Genomic DNA, 22,329 nt, shown 5'->3' with positions numbered 1-22,329 from the left:
ATCTTGTTTATTTATTTTAAATCCATTATGTTAGTGTCATGGTTTAGTATGCATGCGTAATGTTTAGTTTAGGCATTTACTGTTTACTTTTTTATTTCACAAAGAAACGATTGTTTCAGATTAATTTGGTGTCTGTCAGGAATATGTGATTCCACAGCATGGGTATCTGCTGTTTTTTTTTTTTGTTTTCCATATTTGTTGCAAAGACTTTATGTTAAGGAAGACATGTTTAAATAAAGAACGGAGGGGGGGCTTCGCTTAGTCACATTTAAGTCATCAGTCTCACTATTCCTAACAAAATCCCACACACAATGTGTCTTCCTCTCTGTTCATAATTCACACTTTTTAAAGTATCAATTGTAACAGTAAACTCAAAATTGCAAGGGCTTGTCTGGATGTTCTTTGAGAATGTGCCATTGTCACGGGGCATATCTCACTGTAAAAGCCAAGCCAACTCATTCACATACGCTGAGAATATAGTACACTCATTCTCAATCACCCGCTATTGTCTGAGAGAGAGAGAAAAAAGAGAGAGAGAGAGAGAGAGAGAGAGAGAGAGAGAGAGAGAGAGAGAGAGAGAGAGAGAGAGAGAGAGAGAGAGAGAGAAAGAGAAAAGGAACTGTGGGTAACAGAGGAGAAGGTATAGTTGCTTTGTACCGAGTGCTGTCAGCAGTTCAGAAGGGGCTGAAGACCAACAATAAAAACTCTCAGCAAGAAGAAAGCACAGAACTGTTGACCTTTACTAGCAAAGCTTCAATTAGACACAAAGAGTGTAAGTGTGTGATAAAGTGTGTGTGTGATAGACCAACCACTTTTCACTTCACTCCTATAGAAATACAGTGGCTTGCTAAAGTTCATCCAGCATCTTTTTAATTTTTTCTTACAAATAAACATTTACATCTATTCATCCATCCATCCATATCTATCTATTCATCAATCCATATAGCTATCAATCTGTCAATCTATCAGTCCGCCCTTCTATCCATCCATCCATCCATCCATCTATCAGTCAGTCTATCTATCTGTCCATCCATCTGTCCATCCATCTGTCCATCCATCCATCCATCCATCCATCCATCCATCCATCCATCTAACATGAATGACTGGCTGATTAGTTAATTAGCAGTAACTATAGCCATGTCTGACTTTGCTATGGTTCTAGCAGAATAGTATCCATTCTTCCAAGGTAGATTTGCTCCAGTCTGCTAAAGTTGGCCAAATTAGATCTGAACAACCTGAATCTATCAATTAGTGCATCCTATACTGGCCACGTTATGCTTCAAGGCACTTCAGCGAAGCATTTTCCTCTTTTATTTTGGTAAACAACATTTTGTCACCACAGATTCAATTTTCAGCTGAGTATAAGGTGTAATTTTACATGATTTCTCTGTGTATTTTTTATCATTCACTCTTCCTTCAAATTTACCATCATATGTGGGCTTATTGCTAAGTTTGTGGGTTACTTGTCGTGTTGAAGCTAAAAATGGCTCAATGTTAGTCTCACCTGACTAAACCTTTTCACTATCCGATATCCCCCTATGACCAACTGTGTTGTGTGTCATGGCTTTTGGCAAACTGCAGAACTGCTGCGACATGGCTCTTTTTGAACACTGTCCTCTTTTGTGTCACACTCCAGTACGGGCCAGTGTTGTCCAGCGCTCTTGATATGTGCACCTTCAGCTCCAGAACGCTGGAGTGTTGAAAGTCTTTTGTTGGCCTCTCTGTAGCATCCATCACAAGTCTCCCTGCTTGTTTGTGCAAAAAAAATGTTGTGGAACAGCCCAGTCTAGACATTGTCTCCACTTCTTCAAGCACACCGCTCAGTGAGACAACCAAACACCTGTATTATTTCCCATTGTTATATACTCTCTCAAATTATGCATTTGTTTTACATATACTCTTTAGTCATTATTTTCACCTGTGTAATTGAATTCACAGCCTGAACAATGCTCCCGTAACTGTGGGAGTTTTTTGATCAAGAATATGTGCAAGTGATTTTAATGATTCACAGGTAGAGACCAATTATAATGCATTTGTGTCCTCATTAGAGCAATTGTATTTCATCTGTGCAAGCGAAGAGTTTCTCCAGCCTAGGTACTGAATATTTATATAAACAGCATATTTCAGCTTTTATCTATAATAATACTGCCATTTTCATTGTGCTACATAACAAAATAAATGAGTTTTAGTGCTTAAGTTTCTTTAGGCCATTTGCCTGTGCTAACTTACTATAAAGATAATTCTTTAGGTGAGAGTGTATGAGAGTGTATGGGTGTTCCCCAGTGATAGGTTGCAGCTGGAAGGGCATCCGCTGCGTAAAACATATGCTGGTTAAGTTGGCGGTTCAATTCGCTGTGGTGACCCCAGATTAATAAAGGGACTAAGCCGAAAAGAAAATGAATGCATGAATAAGTCTTTAAGTCAGTGATGCCCAAACTAGGGCCGTGGGCCAAAGTTAGCACTTTGTATCCTTTGGTTTGGCCCACCAGAGGGAAAATGATTGGGAAGGGTTGGGGAATGCCTTTTACAGAGGTTCCCATTTGTATTTTAATGAAACCTTTTTTTTTTTTTTTTTATTGTTAAGCGAATAAAAAGCAAAATTAAATGTTTTAATTAAATGTTGTAAATTAATATATGTTTTAAAAAAAATGTAAATACTGTTACTTAAATAGCGGACAAAGCAGAAGGTTTGTAATAAACTGACATAGTCGTCTTGGCTAAAACAAGCGTAAATTTGGGCTGTCAGTGTCAATCTAATAGACGACTAAGAATAGGCCAAAACCAGACTAGTCATTAAATAAACAGAAATCAATGACTACACATATAAAGTGTGTCTAATCTGTCTATTTGACGACTAGTCTACTTTTGGCCTATTCTTAGACATCTAATGAATTTTCACTGACTGCCCAAGTTTAGCCTATGTCTAGATGTCTATTAGACGTCTATTAAACACAAAATTGTTTGCTTGGTACGGTCAATATACCTGTAGTTCTACCAAATTATCTATAGCGCATGTCTTTAGACTGTTTAGAAAATCGAACACAGAGAAAATGCAAACTCTACACAAAAATGTCAACTGGCCCAGCAGGGACTTAAACCAGTGACCTTATAGTGACCATTATATATATATATATATATATATATATATATATATATATATATATATATATATACATATATATATATATGTGTGTGTGTGTGTGTGTGTGTGTGTGTGTGTGTGTGTGTGTGTGTGTGTGTGTGTGTGTGTGTGTGTGTGTAGATTTTGCCAATTTTCGTAATTGCCTTGCAAAAATCTAGCCATCTACATCACACAAGCCGCTTGTTTGGAAGTTTAACCAATATACAGCATTTGTGGAGTCAAATGCAGAAAATCTAATGCTCCAAGCATCCAAAAACAAAGTCTATTGTGGCCTATCTCTCCTTTGACAGTGAGCAGTGGAGTGTGTGGTGAGTGTATGGATTATTTATTTCTTTATTTATTTTTACAGCCAGAGCACCAGGCCAGAAGCGAGTGGCTGGCACTGAACCTGACCATGAGAAAATGAGGCGTGAATGTCAATCACTTATCTCAGTGTTCCAACACCATCCTCTTCACCCACAGGACCCTGAACTGCTGCAGCTGTCACTGCAACGCTTCAGAAAGCCAGCGCTCTCAGACAGACAGCCAGACAGACAGGTGCTAACAGACAGGTGTGAAAAGATATAAAGGTGCAGCGCTACTACTACTACTGAAAACACGCTCGATAAGAGAGCTGCACGGAAACTAGAGAGGAATACTTAAAAAGGCAGAGAGGGGAGAAATAATGACTAGTAACAGGCTATTGAGTGGGGGATTAAGGAAAGAGATGTAATCATGGTAAAGCAGATGAATTTCCGACTGCATTCGAATGCGTGTGTGCTTGTGTGTGAGAGAAAGACTCTTCACTACACCCACACACACACCTACTGTTCAATCAGACCTGACTAATTACATTTTGCCTTGAACCAACACAATTTAAGGTTCATGCTTAGAATATGTGTCCTTCTTTCCACGAACAAAGAACGAGCAAAAGGAATTGAAAGTAGACATCCACTACTTTCTGTATGTGACTATTGCATTTCAAATTATGGGCTGTGCTTATGGATGTTGGAACTTCTATTCAAAAGAACTGGAACAAATTTGTTTTCCAGCACACAACTAATGAGAGCTGCATTTTGTTTAGTGCTTTATCTTATATCCATCATGAAAATAATAATACGTTTGGTATTTTTACATGCCATTAGTTTCACAAACATATCTATAGAGAAAGCTCTGATTATTTCATCATTTTATATTCCCAACATTACAGTATTCAATTCAATTCATATTTAATTCTATAGCGCTTTTACAGTGTAGATTGTGTCAATGCAGCTAAACATAGAAGTCCTGGTAAATTGAAAATGTGTCAGTTCAGTTTTCAGAGTTGAAGTTAAGTTTAGTTCAGTTCAGTTCCATGTGGTATGAATTTCAATGCTGAAAGTCCAAACACTGAAGGGCAAATCCATCGATGTGCAGCTCCACAAGTCCCAAACCAAGCAAGCCAGTGGTGAGGAATAAACTTCATCAATTGATGAAGGTAATAACAAATCGTTATTCAAGTAATATTCAACAATGTGGTAGTTTTAAGTATTTGTGTTCTGCCGAAAGTAATTTGATAATTCAACTAGGTTGCCTTTTATTATTTGATGGATGAACCGAGGAAAATTAAACTTCATGAAACCCCCCTCATTCATTTCAAGTCTACCTTAAAAAATGCTACATGATGGCTGTGGAGCTCTGGGAGCAGAGGGAGGAGTGGGTGTGGCTGGCAGAGGAGGGGAAAAAGAGGGGAGCAAACACATGTCAGTTGGCAAACAACATCAGACACTAAGTGTGAGGAGATGATGATTTTACAGCATGATTTTATAGTTTACAAAATTAAAATGCAAAGAAATAAACATTAAGTAATTCAATGCACTGCTGCATATACGATTCGGAACATAATACAGTATATACACATAAGTGGTGACCTCTGAAATAGAGACTAAACCAAAGGAGAACGAACAAATGAACGAACGAATGGACAAACGGACGAACGGACGAATGAATAACTATAATTTATAATATCATCAAGATAATCATGTTTATATAAACACTATGAATGAGGAGGACATCTCTTCTCCTAAATACCCGTGTCGGAATGCAGACAAAGTGGATAGCAGTAAAACAGGTCTCTTGCCCTATCAATTCAATTCAATAATTGCTTTATTGGCATGACAAATGTTACAAACGTATTGCCAAAGCATTTATAAAGTTTCCATAAAAAATAACATACATGTACAATAAAAAAAAAACCCAAAAAACACAGTAAACAGTAAATAGTAGTTGTAATAAAAATTATATATATATATATATATATATATATATATATATATATATATATATATATATATATATATATATATATATATATATATATATACACACACACACACACACACACACACACACACACACACACACACATATATATATATATATATATATATATATATATATATATATATATATATATATATATATATATATAATAAATAAATAAATACAAATATAAATTTTATATTATATTATAAAATATATCTTATTGTTACTCGATATATCATATTATTCATTTATATCAATAAAAATAATAATAGATGAGGATAAATTGTACATTCAACAATCAACATTTAAGAATAAAACAGTAATAAAAAAACAATAAACAGTATATTTTCAATGACCAATCTACTCTAACTATTAACCTTGCCAGTAATCTGGAAGATACACAGATAGGCCATGTGTCTGAATGGCCACAAACTCAACTTATAAAAGACAAAGTCTGCCATTCTCCAATTCTTATACAGGTCTCACAACAAAAATGCTTGCTACACACAAACAGCATTGCTGTATCGGTTCTGACAGCATTGTGGGGAAAACATGCAACAAGCCCCATGGATCATGGAAACACACATATGAAACTTCGTGAATGGCTAAATACTGCGTGACGTGCGCAGCTGCGGTCTCACAGCTTCGAAAAGCATCCGCTGTCATGAATAATTAAGAAGCAGGGTCTTCTCATAGGATAAGGAAAGTCAGCTATGAATAATAATAAAAACCAACGCATCATCACTCGGCTAGCTGACAAAAGCTCAGAATTATCCAGGTTTATCCACAATTAGAGCTGACAGGTGCTAACATTGTCTTAACTGATACTAAACACACAAACCTGTTAAAATCTCAAATAGAGAAACTTGAGTTTTTTTTTTTTTTTTTTTTTTACACACAACTGATTGTTTACGATATAAATGGAACCTACAGTACTTCCATTATTCACACAATGCATTATGGGGACTACAAAAAAGGTGGATATATTGGGATAAATGATATTAGCACAGAGGTTTCCAGGTGGCATGTTTCTTCTGTTTTTTCCAGAAAGATAGCTGGGTTGCAGAATGAATGAACGGATGGACTGACAGCGAGAGGGTGTGATTTAAGGGAAATGGAGAGCAAGAGAGTGAACCCGAAAGAGTGATAAGTGATAGGAGGTAGCCTGCTGGGTCTCTGATGGAGGAGAGAGGGATGGAGGATGGCTTTAATAAAGAGCTGAGTGAAGAAGAGAGAGGAGGTGTGAGAGGGAAGGATATGGTGTGATTTAGCCAGGAAAGGAAAAGGCATTTGGCTTGATTGCTGTTGCCTCTCTTCTTGTTCTCCCTCTTTCATAAATACAAAAGAGAGTGAATAGAAGCACTCCAGCAGGAAAGAAAGACAGAGAAAGGGTGACAGGGCTTAAACATAAAACCCTATAGATTGATGTTTGAAATGTGTAAATGTAAGCAGTAAACCAAAAAATATTTATTATCATTATTATTATTATTGGACATTGGGTACTTTTTTTCTTTTAGATCGTATTTATGCTTTTTTCTGTCATTTATTGTACACTTTATTACTTTATGTAATTATCTTTTCCATATTTTAAATAAACTTCAAATGCTTTGGTAACACTAACACAAATGTTAAAAAATAAATAAATAATAATAATAATAATAATATAAGCACTATTATAAATGTAATTAAAGCTCTAATTCAAACTTAATTTAATAAAATATTAAATTAATGAATTTAATAAAACTGAGTCTGGTTCTCTCAAGGTTTTTTTTTCTTCACTCTCCTATTAGTGAAGTATTTTTTTTTCCCCTCTCCGCTGTCGCCACTGGCTTGCATGGTTCAGGATCTGTAGAGCTACGCATCGATGAATTTGCTCTTCAGTGTTTGGACTTTCAGTAATGATTTCAAACCACACTGAACTGAGCTAAATTGATTAATTGAATTGAATTTAATATATACAGTACTTAATTTACAAATAAATGAAAAAATTAGGCAAATGTGTTGCATCATCACGTTTTAATGAAAATTATAATAAAAAGAATTCGTTAGCCATTTGTGGTCATGTGTTTATCAATCTCGTTGAATCAAATGAAAACATTTATTTCTTATTCATCATACATTTATTCTAGGCATATTTGGTTTTTACTGTGCGACTCAAAAGAGAGAGCGCACTTTGGCCTTTTGAGGAAATTTACTACTGATCACATCACCGTACTTTCCTCATAAGATGTGCAAGACAATCACAGCTTTTGCTAAATCACAAATGCGATTTTATGTTGGTATATTATGTCGGTAAAATGTCAGCCATGATTTTCTGGCCAATATTTTACTTACTTTTTGACTTGAAAGCTGCTAAAAATTTCTATGCACAAATAATATTATCATTATTAATATTATTATTATTATTGTTGCTGTCTTTTTAATTTTTTTATCTCTTCTTGTTATTATTGTTGTGTTTTAGACTATAACGAATACACTGAAGGCAAGGGCAAACATAAATTTCGCTGTATTTTGTAAGATGACAAAAAAGATTCTAATTCTGATTATTCAGCCCTAATTCAAATATTACAAACATATAAATTAGCATTCAATCAGTATATTTGATGAAAGAACATTCTGAGAAGTCATGCATAATGTTTTGCTTTCCATTGTATGTTGCATTCAGCTAACATCCAATGAACCTGCTGTTCCGTGACGCCATCTGTGACGCTATTCTTATGGAGGTCAAATGGTACACACATCTGCTGAAGCCCTGCTGCTACAAAAGTGGAAGGCCTTTAGATGTATTTGCTCTTAATCGTTATACAGGCACATTTTATGAGCACATGCTATAATTGGCATAGAAGGCCATTTAAAGTAGAAGCAACACTTCAGTCCAGCTCAGATTATATGAGCCGCTGGTTTCATACGGATGACGGAAACACACATGATGTTCGCTGAACTGAGATCAAACAAGAGTGTGTAAAAGGGCTGGACAGGTGTCTATCCAAGATGAGTGATAATGACAGAACGGCGAAATCGCTCCTGACGTATCTAGAAGCGCTCACAGTTCACGTCCGTTCTCTCTCATGTTTATCTGAAGAGGGTGAAAGAGAGATGACAAATAATGAAGACAGCAATTACCTCCCCTATAATCTTTCATCAACCCTCTTTTCTTGTTCTCGTCGTTCGCATCACATTCTCCTGAACAGATACAAAGAGCACATTTGCTCAGCTGTCTGTCAGCCCTGGCTTTGACAAAATGCCACCTGCTAATCTGATTTGTCAGGTGCATATTCTGATTATTAAACCTTTACTGGAGCGTAAAGGTCAGATATTTTTTGCTATTCTCAAAGAAAGGAGCAAACGTCGGTGAAAGATAAAGAAAAAACGTCTCATGCATAAACTCAACCTGAGGCCTGGAAGGTTCAATGTATTGTATAAATTAACAGTATATAATATTTGTGAAGCAAGTTAGATTCCCAGAGAACACAAACTGATAACACGCACACACCTTCTGATAGTTTAAATAAAAGCATCCTGCTAATGTGATGCAGCCGTTGCAAACAAGCTGTTTTTAAAGGAACAACACTGCACAATACTTGACTTGATAGGAAACAAAATTGGACTTACTGACAGCGATACTAGATTGGATAGGCCTGACACTAGTTGTCAGTAATTCAGTCTTATTTCCTGCCCAAATGGTTTGTAACAAATTTGCATAACGTCAGCCTATAGTCTTCGTTGACTGTCTGCAAACAATATCTACTTTGACTCACCCTCAAACTCAATAGCTGAAGCCTGGACGAATTTGGTTCGTCTTGTAGATGTGTCAAGAAGATGCTGTTTTCTGGCTGCAAACACAAATCTAATTTGCATGCACTTTTAAAGGATGAGGACTCAAACTGATGCAATGAAACCAGTGCCATCTTTACTGTTCAAATTATTGTGAATCCGAGTGCTGAAAAGCCGCTGGAGCCTAAGTTCATATATAGTGATAGGTGTTTGGTTTCTGACACAAGCTGTAAGTGGTAAAAAAGTGGTATTTTACATTTTGTCAGTTTAGTGGCTAATTTGTACGAGTTCAGTTGTATGAAAATGTAAAATTTTAAAAAGTAGGCGTGGCACCCTACCCCACCCCTAACCCCAACCGTCACTGGGTGATGAGCAAAACGTACCAATTACATCGAAGGAATTCATACAAATTGGCCAGTAAATCAAAAATGTATGAATTGCTGTGAGATTGCGTTGTTAAAATCATGATGACAGACTAGGCCAAATGACCAATCAGAGCAGAGTAGGCCCTCAGAAATGCTATATTGCAGTTATATTGCTTCATAATATTAACAGGCAGTATTAGTCAAATGGATTAAAATTATTAAATTCAATTTAGAACTAAAAAATGTTGATTAAATAAACAACAACCTTTTTTACATGATTTGTCATTCTTTGCAGTGTGCTGTTGCACTTTTGTATTGATTCTTTTCAGGTTTCATCAGTCAAAACATTTCTATATGCATTTTTTCTTCAGTTACACCAATATCTAGATATCTTTGCTTTTATATGGGATTTTCTGGCAAGTCATACATTTTAATGACTTCCCCGAGTACTGCTTATGGGTTTTCTGTATGAGGGTGGATACTTCAGGCATCGAGTATGAATGCAATACATTTAATTTGTGTTTAGTGCTCCATAGCACTAACACTGGATTATATATTCAACAAATAATTGTATGCCATATCACCCTGCAGCCCAAGAGCGATAACTCTCTAAAGCTAAGCATTACCTGAACAGGAGACCACATGGGACAGCTAGGTTGTTGTTGGATGTGTTAGTGAGGCTAGCAGGGGGTGTTCAACATGTGGTCTGTGTGAGTCCTAACACGCCAGTATAGTAAAGGGGACACAATACTGTCAGTGAGCGCCGTCTTTCAGATGAGACATTAAACCGAGGTCCTGACTCTCTGTGGTCATTAAAAAAAAAAAAAACAAAAAAAAAAAACATGGAACTTCTCATAAAGTCTAGGGGTGTAACCTCATTGTCCTGGCCAAATTCTCTCCATTAGTCCTTACCCATCATGGCCTTACAATCTACCCTATCCACCTAATTGGCCCTATCACTGTCTCTCCGTTTCCACTTATAGATGGTGTGTGGTGAGCGCACTGACGCCATTGTCCTGTGGCTGCCTTCGCACCATCTAAGTGGATGCTGCACATTGGTAGTGATGTGGAGAGACACCTCCCTCTCATGATTGTGAAGCACTTTTGTGTGTCAATACAAGATAAATGTGCTATATAAATACACATTACATTGTTGGCTAATTATCATGGTTTCACAAATACGTGCAACAGCCTTAATTAATGTAAAAACAAAATAAAATTTTTCTTGCACTGTTTATCGTGACATCTTTATAGTTTAATGTTTTTTTGTATATATTTTTATCTGAGTTTTTACGTTTAATGGACAAGACAGTAGAGAGTATTGACAGGAAAGTGTGGGGAGCAGAGAGAGGGGAAGGATCGGCATAGGATGTCAAGGCGGCAATGATCCACGGTTGCGGTGAGCATCGGAGAGCATGTCTAGACATACTACAACGCACAACTACGCCACTGGCGCAGTCTAATTTAATGGTTTTAAACAAAATTAGAACACTTTAAAAGAAAGTGTCATGTTAAGACATATATTATAATATATTAATTTTGTATTTGTGCACAAGACTGCACAAACAAGTTGCATCTTGACAAATTAGCAAGCTATAACAACTCCTTTATTTAAATCATTTTTAGTTAAATCTGAAATTCCAGTCCTCCCGAATCATTCGCCCATGGCTGAATATTAAACATCTGACAGACTGTGATATCAGTCAAACACAAATTATTTGTCGCGCCACACTTGTCGTGTGAAAATCAACAGAAGCCTGTTAAATTCCAGACTCTTTGTGTGGCTTGATTTCTTTTTAAATCGTTGACTGCATCTGTCTGATTCAGTACACTACACACTGCTTTCCATAGGCTGCAGTAGGGTTCAGAGTCGGTTTCATCAGCTCGTTTCTGAGCTCCGGGGAGCTGGAAGCCCCCCTGTGGCTTCCTCCTGGAGGAAAGCCGATATCTGGGACAGAGTAGCCGGAACGTTGGGTTTTTACATCACTTATTGGAATTAGGAATAGCACGGGCGACTGTGTTTTGCTCTGTGTCTATGGATATGTGGCCTAATTCTGTTAGATGTCTAGTCGGTTGCTTTCAACAAGCAGCGAGACCCTCCCCTCTCTCTGAAAACATGTTCATGCAGTTCCCACTACTCCACGGGTCTGGTTTTGAATCATCGCTTTCTCTCTATCTCTCCCCGTGTGTGTGTGTGGCTCCAAAACATTCAGAGGAAACTAGTGCACAGCTTCCTCTCCTGCTAACAGTGCCAAACCAATTTATTATATTTTTTCTCCGTCTCGCATCCTACCACCCACCAAAGTGCGGCTCGCTTACGCTAACCCTAACACGTACAGAGCGTCGCCTCTCTCACTGGGGCGGTACGGATTACCACCGTGCTTTAATTGACAGCCTCCGTGGAGACGAACAGGAGAAGTGGCAACGGTAACCTGGAAACACAAAAGAGCCTATTTGTGCTGTCTGACTTCAGAAGGGAGACAGGCATCATCAAAAACTCTGAGTGAGAGATAAAGAGAGGGAGACGGGGAGAATTGTTATTATTTTTGAATAAAAACCAGCCATTCGCTCTCTTTTCCAAAGCAGTGCACACACTGCGCTTAGTGCATCCTTGTGTGTTAAAGAGCGGCACACAGACACACGCGCACACACTCACTTCCAGCACACGGATGTCAGAGAGACATCAGAGCTCTGAGCCGGAGTGCGGGAAAGAAAAGAGAGATAAAGAGGAACATGATTAGAAACTAATTGGTGTGAAAGAGATTTGTGATAGAAAGCAGACGGGGGAAGAGGAAGCAGAGGATGGTCTCTCTTTGAAGGCGACATTCTCTGAGAAGCTCTTTGATGTCGCCCCTCTATCCGAGTCTCCTGCTGCACCTGAGCCAGGATGGGTGCTTTAAAAAATGCTGTATTTTCCTTCCCACTTAGGGCAGCACAATTAATCCAAATATATCAGTGATTTGTTTTACAGGCCAGTATAAATGGATAACAGCTTTGTACTTACACTGAACCTACTGTACCATTAAACTCAAGCTTAACATATACATTTACCTTATATAACCTGGTGCTTTCTTGGACAAATACTAAAAAAAAATGGCAACAGAATTAATGAATTAATTTAATTAATTTTATCAATTTAATTAATTGTATCTATCTATCTATCCTTCCATCCATCCATCCATATATATATATATATATATATATATATATATATATATATATATATATATATATATATATATATATATATATATATATATATATATATATATATATATATAAAGTATTTTTGCCATAAGGATTTTTAAGAACATTTCCACACAAACTATTTTTTTGTATATATTTGTAATAATAAATAATAAATATTCTGCAAGGATACATAAAATAATTAAGAGAGTGCAGATGAGGAAAAAAAACAGTTCAGATGCTTTCAACGATTATAAAACACTTTTGAGCAGCAAATCAGCAAAGTTGGATGTAAAGCCTAATTTATCATTTTCACCTGGTGCCACGTTGCGGACCTCTGCTGACAGAGCGCACACCTCACAAAACGGATGAGGCTTGTATACTTGACGCGTTAGTAGATATTCTTTAAAACGAAACGGGGTGGTCAAAAAAAAACACTGTACAGTTAGATGGAAAAACAGGGAACTACGTTTTATCATTACTATCATTCAAGATTTATAAACTAATTATTTTTATAACTTATTTTAATGATTATAAGGATTTTTATAACCATTCATGATTTTTTTAAATCAAAATTTGATGCATCACTTATTTTTGTTTATATCTCTGACAGTACTCATTAAAGTTTATGTTTAAATAAAATATATTTTTATTATGGCAAGATATTATTCTTAGATTTTGCCCGCTCCACAATTGACTTTACTGTCTGGCTAGTTTTTTTCCTCTACTTATGCTAAAAAGGCAATAATGGTCCAACATTCCTGTCCATTATCACCAATAAAGCCTAGAAAATTCTGTATATTGTAAACCGAGAGGTTTAAATATTTTTTCAAGTTATCAAAGAAATAATTTGTTTTAGCCAAAAATTATTGGTCATCTAGTTATCCCAATGATCTTGCATGGACTGATTATAAAGATTTCTTTATGCAAACTGTTTGCTCGAGTTTTAAAAAAAAAAATTGTGCTCTCCGGCAGCCGAAATCATGTCGCGCACACCCAAAGCGAACCTCCTTGAACACAGCGGTAACGTTACATTCGCCGCTTGCATGTCAAGTATAAACCAGGCTTAATGCTTTACTGTATTCTAATTACATTTTTGAGGAAAGCCATAATGCAGTGGATTACATTTTAAATTTGTGTAATTTGATTACAGTTACTAAAGTCAATGTAATTATGTTTAAAATACAGTTTTAGAAGAAATTTATTTATTTATTTTTTTTAAATTCATGTTTTTTGCTACGACGTCGGTTAATAAGCATGTGATTTTAAATTGCTGGAAAACGCGAAATGGCTTTGATGAAAGTGGTTGCTTCTTCAAGTGGAAATACAGACATTACTTTGATTTCATTAAGCAGAAAAACAAAATATATTGCTGTGAAATGCAGTCTATGTCCAGTCTCTAAAGAACTTTCAACTGCTTTTAACTCGAGCAGCAATTTGTTCAAGGACTTGAATAGAAAGAATTGTATGACAACTTGTCGCCAAATAGAACACAGGCGCCCAAAAACACAGCGATCCAACTAAGCCTAAACAGGCTAAATTTAATTTTACACAACCATAGTTGATCAAAAGTGCTATACAATAAAATAAAATACAAATAAAAACTGGTATTAAAAATATGAGGAAATATACATGTGTAAAAGTAATACTAAAATACAAATAAAAAAATAACATGGTTACAGATATACAGTTTTCTTCTAATGTCTTCTTTTGTTTAAAAAAAAAAAGACAAACAGGTTTGGAACAAGTGAATGATGAGAGAATTTTAAGTTTCGGCAGAACTCTAAGTCCTTTTAATATGTCAAGCTGCTGTGTTAAGTCCATTGTAATGTTTCTCAGAGAATATTAAATTACCGAAAGAGCTGCAGATTATTTTGTATTTTTATAGGTATATCTTTATATGTTTTAAAAGTAACTTCAAAGTAATTAGTAATCTGATTACTTTTTACATGAAGTAACTAGTAATGTAATCAGATAACAATTTTCCAGTAGTGGTCAGTAATTTGTAATCTATTACTTTTTAAAAGTAACTTACCCAACACTGCAAATCAGCATATTGTAATTTTTTGAAGGATCATTCAACACTGGAAAAATACATTACATCAGGCATGTCTAAACTCGGTCCTGGAGGGCCGGTGTCCAGCAAAGTTTAGCTCCAACCCCAATCAAACACACCTGGGCTAGCTAATCAAGCTCTTACTAGGCTTTCTAAACATCCTTGCAGGTGTGCTGAGGCAAGTTGGAGATAAAATCTGCAGGCCACAGACCCTCCAGGACCGAGTTTGGACACCCCTGCATTACATGAATAACTAAAGAAAATAATACTATAATTTTTAACATTGCATATTATTGTATATTTGAAAAAATAGAACAAACTTTTTAATATGAAACTTGATGTTTGTCGCAGTGTAAACGTGTGTGAAGTTAAGGAAACATCATGGATTGTGTGGTATAAACAGCTTTGATTATTGTGCTGAACTTTATGACCGTTGACTGAAACTGTGCAAACCTGCAATCAGTAACAGCTTTAGTGATTATAATGTGTTCAGTGCCACACTCCAGTATTGTCATGTTCCTCACGTCGTGTAATTTACTGCAGCTTTGTTTTGAGCCAATGTAAACTTGGCCACTCAAGCAGTTTTGTTTTAAACAATGGCCTAATGAATGCACACATGCTAAACACTAACTAGACTGAAGGGTGAATTCAATTGGAATAACACATACTATAAAAACAAAGTGTGGCAGCAAAAATAAAATCCACTATATGCACGTGTGTGCGTGTGTGTGCGTGTGTGTGTGAGCGCGCGCATTTTAGAAGTTCTTTCTACATCGAACTGACCTGAAAAGCCATACTGGGGTCATGGAGTAAGTGATGGCATTTACGACAACAGGTCTACAATAACAAAACAGCACAGGAAAAATGCCACACTGATGCAATTATCTCTGGCAGGTAGTAGTTAGGCATTTGAGTAGCTGGATGACCAAAATCATGGACACAAGAAGAATTTTCCCAGTTCCCAATGTAAAAAAAAAAAAAAAAAAACACTGTTCTTCTTTGGCTCCATGCTAATTCCTCCGCTATCAGCGATTAGCACCCGCTGGGGAGCTGCAGGGCAGAAAAGGCCGCTACTAGGCTCAGCATCTGTGGACGAGAGACTGCAGCCGCACTGGTTGACTGGACAGAAGCGGTATTAGCTGAAGAGACACCTGAGGCCTCCTGAAAGAGCCACGTTTATACACACTCAGACCAGCTGGGAGACTGCCAGAGCCTGCTCAACACACATACACTAACTCACTCATTTACACGCTCTTCACCTCATGTATCTCGCTTTTTTTCTTTCGGAATCAGCACACACTCCTCCACCTGTGGCTCCGACACTCATGCCAGAGTGCAAGCGGAATGGCGGACACAGAGAGAGAGAGAGAGAGAGAGAGAGAGAGAGAGAGCCCACACTGCTCTGCTGGAGTTGTGGAGGATGAGCTGCATTTCCTTACTCACTGCAGCAAATATCAGAGCATCAGAGAAGCTTACTTCACACAAATGTCTCTGATTCTACCACAATTCCAGCAAGCCACAAATACGGAGAAACTCCATTATATTTTGGGAGAAAATGAAAAGTGTCTCCACCTAGCAGCACAGTACGTGTCCTCATGCCACCATATGAGAGAAAAAGGCTGAACCCCCTCATCCCTTATTAAAGCTCTCTGTCCTTACCATTTATTATTATATACTTTTGTTAATCTTTTTTTTTTATTAACTTGTTTATTGTGACAACATATATGTGTAATATAACGATATGTATATGTGTTTGTTTATTATTACTTATATTTCTTTTATCTATATGAATGTTCTGTATTTTGTTATTGCTTTGGCAACATTGTGATTTGTTTTACAGTCATGCCAATAAAGCTCTTTGAATTTGAATTTGAGAGAGAGAGAGAGAGAGAGAGAGAGAGAGAGAGAGAGAGAGAGAGAGAGAGAGAGAGAGAGAGAGAGAGAGAGAGAGAGAGACTGGTCCTGTGTTATAAGAGCCTGCATGTTCTGGATTGGAGTAGACCATGCTTGTAGGAGGACGCTGCTGGTGTTTGATTGATGATGAAAGGATAAGAAAAGGAGAGAGATAGAGAGTGGACACAAATAAGGCAGGAGGTACCCACAGGGCACTTCAGAAATGAGGAAGAGTGATATGGATTTAAAAAAAATAATTATTTAAATAACTTGAACAAGTTTTCAAAGCCTGTGATTAACCATATTTATTGCTCTATAACCATGATCATAAAAGCACAGAACAGATATAGGAAATATGCTGAGTGTTTGTTTTTTTACTTAGAAAAGAATATTGGTATGTAATAATATAGCATTCATTCATACATTTTCATTTTCAAATTAAGAAGCAAAAAAAATTATACAATTTTGTTAAAATTTTGTAGCTTGTAAGTTTTTTTTAACAATTTTGCATAAATTGAAATGTATTATCTTTCATTTTTTAAAGATGTTCTGTGACAAAAATATTATTTTAATAAATATTTCTGTTTAATAAATCTCTTTTGTTTAAATCGGGGATCCCCAAACTTGTTCCTGGAGGTCCGGTGTCCTGCAGATTTTAGCTCCAACCCTAATCAAACACACCTGAACAAGCTAATTAAGTGCTTACTAGGTATACTTGAAACACCCAGGCAGGTGTGTTGAGGCAAGTTGGAGCTAAACCCTGCAGGGCACTGGACCTCTAGGAACAAGATTGGTGACCCCTGGTTTAAATGCACCAAAATATATTACCAAAATCTACTCATAAACTAATAAAAATCTTTATTTGCATATAAGCCGAAGAAAAATGGATGCATGGATGGATGGATGAATGAATTAAATTGTATGCAAAGGAAAGAAATAACAGAGCAGACTATTCAAATAAAACCAGTCAAGTATTTTGGATGAACTGCAGGTTACCTTTGTTTATATAATGTCTGTCCAATAAACAACTCTTTAACTTTTCTGCTTTTGATTGTAACACAATACTGTGTACAAAAATTGAAAAGCGCTATAATGATAAACTTGAATTGAACTGAACTGTGTGGCAGAATAAAGTGTACTTGAACCCCAACAAAGGCTTCTTTGGTTCAAAAAGAGTTACGCTCAGAGAAGCATAGTATTACGATGGAGAGACTACAGTATTTAACACAGAGAATAAGTCTAAACTGAAGAAAAAGTCTCTTTTCTGAGAATATAACCAGAGAAGCACATGAGTTAGGCAGAGAGCTGAAACTGTACGACTCCAGTTTATCCACATGTATAAGCAAGGCAGCTGCCGACTGCCCAGACAGTGTGTAGTGCCCCCTGTTGAACAAAGACAGTCGTGACATATCAGCAAACCCGCAGAGCTGAGTCTCACAGGCTCAAAAGGAACCAGTTTGACTATGTTATGAAACATATTATGAAATCTACATTAACCCAAAGAAAGGTTATTAAAGATCTGCTGCAGACTTAAACCGCAAGATTTGTTTTAAATGAAAGTGAAGGACAGCAACTCTTCAAGGAATTTCAAAAAAGAGAGAAATAAATTCAACTGAATCAAGCTGAATCAGACAAGCTTCAGCCTTTGTCCTTTAAAAAAAAAAAAACGGACTTCATCTCAACTGAGGTTAATGCTTCTAAACAGATCAAAATCTCTCTCACCATCGCACAAACTGTCAAACATCTCCTCAAACTCAAACATCTTTTTTTTTAAAGCTTACCTCCAAAAGCCCTTGACTCAAATCAACGGTTCTCAGTGGAATGGACAGTATCGAGCAAAACATCAAGCTACAATGTTAAAGATTTTAAAACAGCTCAAAATATTTCCATTTTTGAAGCACAAGCAATGAATTTGTTGTAGTTTTTTTATTTTAGTTTTGCTGACTGCATTTGGGAAAATTGTCAAGCCAGACATTTTCTGCATCCCCTATTTAAGCTCTTCATTTCAGATTAGTGTGGATGTTATTTTTTTATTATTTGAATTTTACACAAAGTAATACTTTTCAATGAAATGCTTAATTAAAAATAATCATAGGTTATTGGGTTTAAATACTGTACCTATTAGGCCAGCACGATATTGGAAAAATCTACCATTGTGATATTTTGTCATTTGTTATATCGCAATATAACTACAAGTTCACCAGATAACTTGAATCTTTCGATTTGAAAAGAACTGATCCTTTTTAGATCGATTGGGATGATTCTGTAGAGAAGTGCATCTGCATAAAAACTTAGAAACAACCTACAGACATAGCAAACTACATTAAATAAAAAATACATTTAAATTAAAGTGTTTAATCCTTTTTCTGACAATTTTTAACTGCATAATTTCTTTTGGCTGAATTCTTTTAAAAGATGCAAAATGCGGCGAAAATCCTACACGACGGTAATAGTTTGATTAAGGTATTTACATGACTGTATCGCACTTTAATAATGTGTCAAATCAGACTTCACATCTTAATTCCATTTCTGTTTAGTTTGATTATGACTTAAGTCGGATTAAGGTAATCAGAAATCAATGTTTACATGGTAGACTCCTAATTAGAGTAATGTCTTAATTGTATTTAAAATCGGATTATTGGTGTCCATGAAAACATATTCAATGTAACATGATAAGGTTGTAAAAACACAAACTTGTATGCATTTGTAGGTGCTCTTAAATAGTTGTTGTGGCACAACGTCATGTCAACGTAATGACAGCAAAATGAAATGTTGACGGTCAAAAATTGTAAACAAATATATAAATAAATATATTAAACAATAAAATAAAAAAATGCACACCTACATATATAATTAACCTCAAAAAGGTCTAAATTAGGACTTTGAAAATACTTAAAAATACTAAAACGCAAACTTTAGTCAAATAAAGTGTTTCATTTTTGAGGGAACAAATGCAATGACAAGCTGACAGTGTAATCAGCATACAGTGCTTCAAGTCAGATGCTGATTGGTTTGTGCAGTGCTGCATGAAATCAAATGCACCATATTATTACTATGCAATTTTCATGCCAACATAAAAATCAAAGCAATTCATTGAGTTGTACAACAATGCAAAATTATGTGAAGCAGACACAAACATACACTGCCAGCATTAACATGTCACACAAGGCCAGAGATTCCTTCATCTGCACAAAAACCTTGCCTTACTGTACCACCTTTTGATAACTAAACTACTGACTGATATCAGTTCCCCTTCTGAAGCCAGACATATGAGAGTCCAGGAAACACAATAACTGACAAATATTAATATTTGAAAACTAAAAGTCTATATTTATTGGTTGATATTAGATGTCAGACTCTATTTTATGAGGCTCAATGAACCATGGAAAGCTATAGTGAAAAACTATACTGTGGGAGAGATTTTTTTTTCTTGTAAACAAACAGGCAATTATAGACCATAATATGAACCATTATCAATACACAATGGTTTATTTCTTTCCTTCATGAATAAATGACTAAAAACCATTACTATTATTATTTTAATAGCATTTTATTATTGTTATTGTGAGGGCTTGACAAATACATCTAATGTGGGCCCTAAGTCAATTCAGCCTTTGCTATTAATTCATATTTATTGTCTAAAGGTGCAGTAGGTCATCTGCCAAAATGCTACCGTTAACTTATCTTTAACAAACACAGTCCCTCCCCTGCCGTCCAAAGCCACGCCCCCTGAAATCACAAATGTGCACCTTAAGGGTGACAGTAGACAGCCCACTAGATCATTTGCCAGTTAGAAAACGTTATAGTACTTTATTATATCATAATTCCTAATGAAAAACAGTACTATATCTAGCACACTTTCAGTTGTGTAGCAAGCAGAACTTGTCAGGATGTGCAATATTTCATGCATGCAAGGATCACTGGTCTCACTCTCTCACGGGCATTGTCCTAAAGCGACTACTGGATGCTTAGTACTTGGCCAGTGGTGACAGGAATTACACTTATTACTAAGCCATACTTACATGCTACTTCAGATCAAATATTCAAAGTAGCATGGTAAACAATATAGGGACCATGTCACAGGATGTCATTGTTCAAAAATGAACTAATGTGATGTGAAAAACAACTTCACCTCAGTACAACAGGCTAGGTGAAATAGCGATATTTACATTTTGTTGTTAAACTAAAAAAAAAAAAATACATTTTCGATGTTGTAAAAGGTCCCTTATGAAATTGAAAATAGTCACATCACATCTTTCGCCAGGAGATTTCAATGGCTGAACAACACTTCTGTGTATACAACCCATTCGCAAAAAAAAAACAAAAAAAAAAACAATCCACTGTACATCAGCTTTGCGTGACTAAAATAGTTTAAGAACATAACATTACCTGTCTAAAAGATATACTTCAGTCATGGTGTCATCCTCCAGCGGGCAAAAGTAACTCCACTATTGATTCAGGATTTAAAAAACTTTTGGTTCAGCGTTTTTTACTGCTGTCACTCTCTCTTGTCTATGTGAACACGGCGCACTTGTGCGTGCAAACGGCGGATCTGTATAAAGGGCTGCGCAGATGTACAAATCTACATTTGTTGACAGACAGTTTAGGCTACTTATCAGAACTACGGGAATTGTCAGCGCAACAAATTTTAATTGGATAAACAGAAGTTAGTCTTACCCAGAATATTAGCTAGAAAATGAATTATACATTTATAATAGTATTATCCAGCCTCTGCTATCCAGACTACAGCACTTCACAAGAAGTTTGGCCAGAGGAGAAATGGTCATGCCCAACTGAGCCTGGTTTCTCTCAAGGTTTTTTTTTTTTTTTCCTTCACTTTCATCAATTGGTGAAGTTTGTTCCTCACCACAGGCTTGCTTGGTTTGGGACTTATGGAGCTGCGCATCAATGGATTTGCTATTCAGTGTTTGGACTTTCAGCAGTGAAAAATTAAACCACACTGAACTGAACTAATTTGAACTTCAGCTCTGAAAACTGGACCAACCCATTTTCAATATTCTATGTTAAACTGCGTTGACACAATCTACATTGTAAAAGCGCTATAGAAATAAACATGAACTGTATTGAATTGAATATAAAACTATATATAAACACATTTATTTTAATCATTATTATTGGAATGTGAGGACACTTAACCAGCACAACAAAAAGTGATACTGAAGACAATCACCTAATGCACCTTTAAATTCAGTCAGACCATCTAAAAGACGTAGTTTCAATGACCATTTATTATTTATTTATACATATTTAGCATACTGTACCTGGCCACTACTATTATTGGGGTTTTCTTTGCACAAAATGAGGTAGCATCTCAATAATATCATGTTTTGCCACTTGTAATCTTACAAAGTAAAGTAAAACATGATCTTATTTAAAAATGCTAACATTAAATGTAATTAAATAAATGACCGGTGCATGAGCATTACTTGGGGTCTGTTGGTAGCCATGACTGCCTGCCTAAGATTTGTCAAAAGGCAGAAGTGGTCCAACATTTGATGGGAGCAACTGTCTTATAATTGTCTATGAAGGAAAACCCCTGTATTAGAAGCCTGTGTAGTCACATTAATTGGCTAACAGTAATTTGAATGAATGAATAACTGCCACTAAGT

At 36.1% G+C, this 22,329-nt stretch overlaps 1 protein-coding gene across 5 annotated transcripts in view; it reads right to left on the bottom strand.

Moving 5' to 3' along the window:
* The window catches only part of diaph3 (diaphanous-related formin 3), a 478,885-nt gene that overhangs the window by 98,204 nt on the left and 358,352 nt on the right, over positions 1-22,329 (bottom strand).

Source organism: Danio rerio, chromosome 11 (genome assembly GCF_052040795.2).
Source record: "Danio rerio strain M-AB ecotype USA chromosome 11, GRCz13ab, whole genome shotgun sequence".
In the NCBI taxonomy this organism is placed as follows: domain Eukaryota; kingdom Metazoa; phylum Chordata; class Actinopteri; order Cypriniformes; family Danionidae; genus Danio; species Danio rerio.
This window is presented reverse-complemented; position numbering and strand designations above follow the sequence as displayed.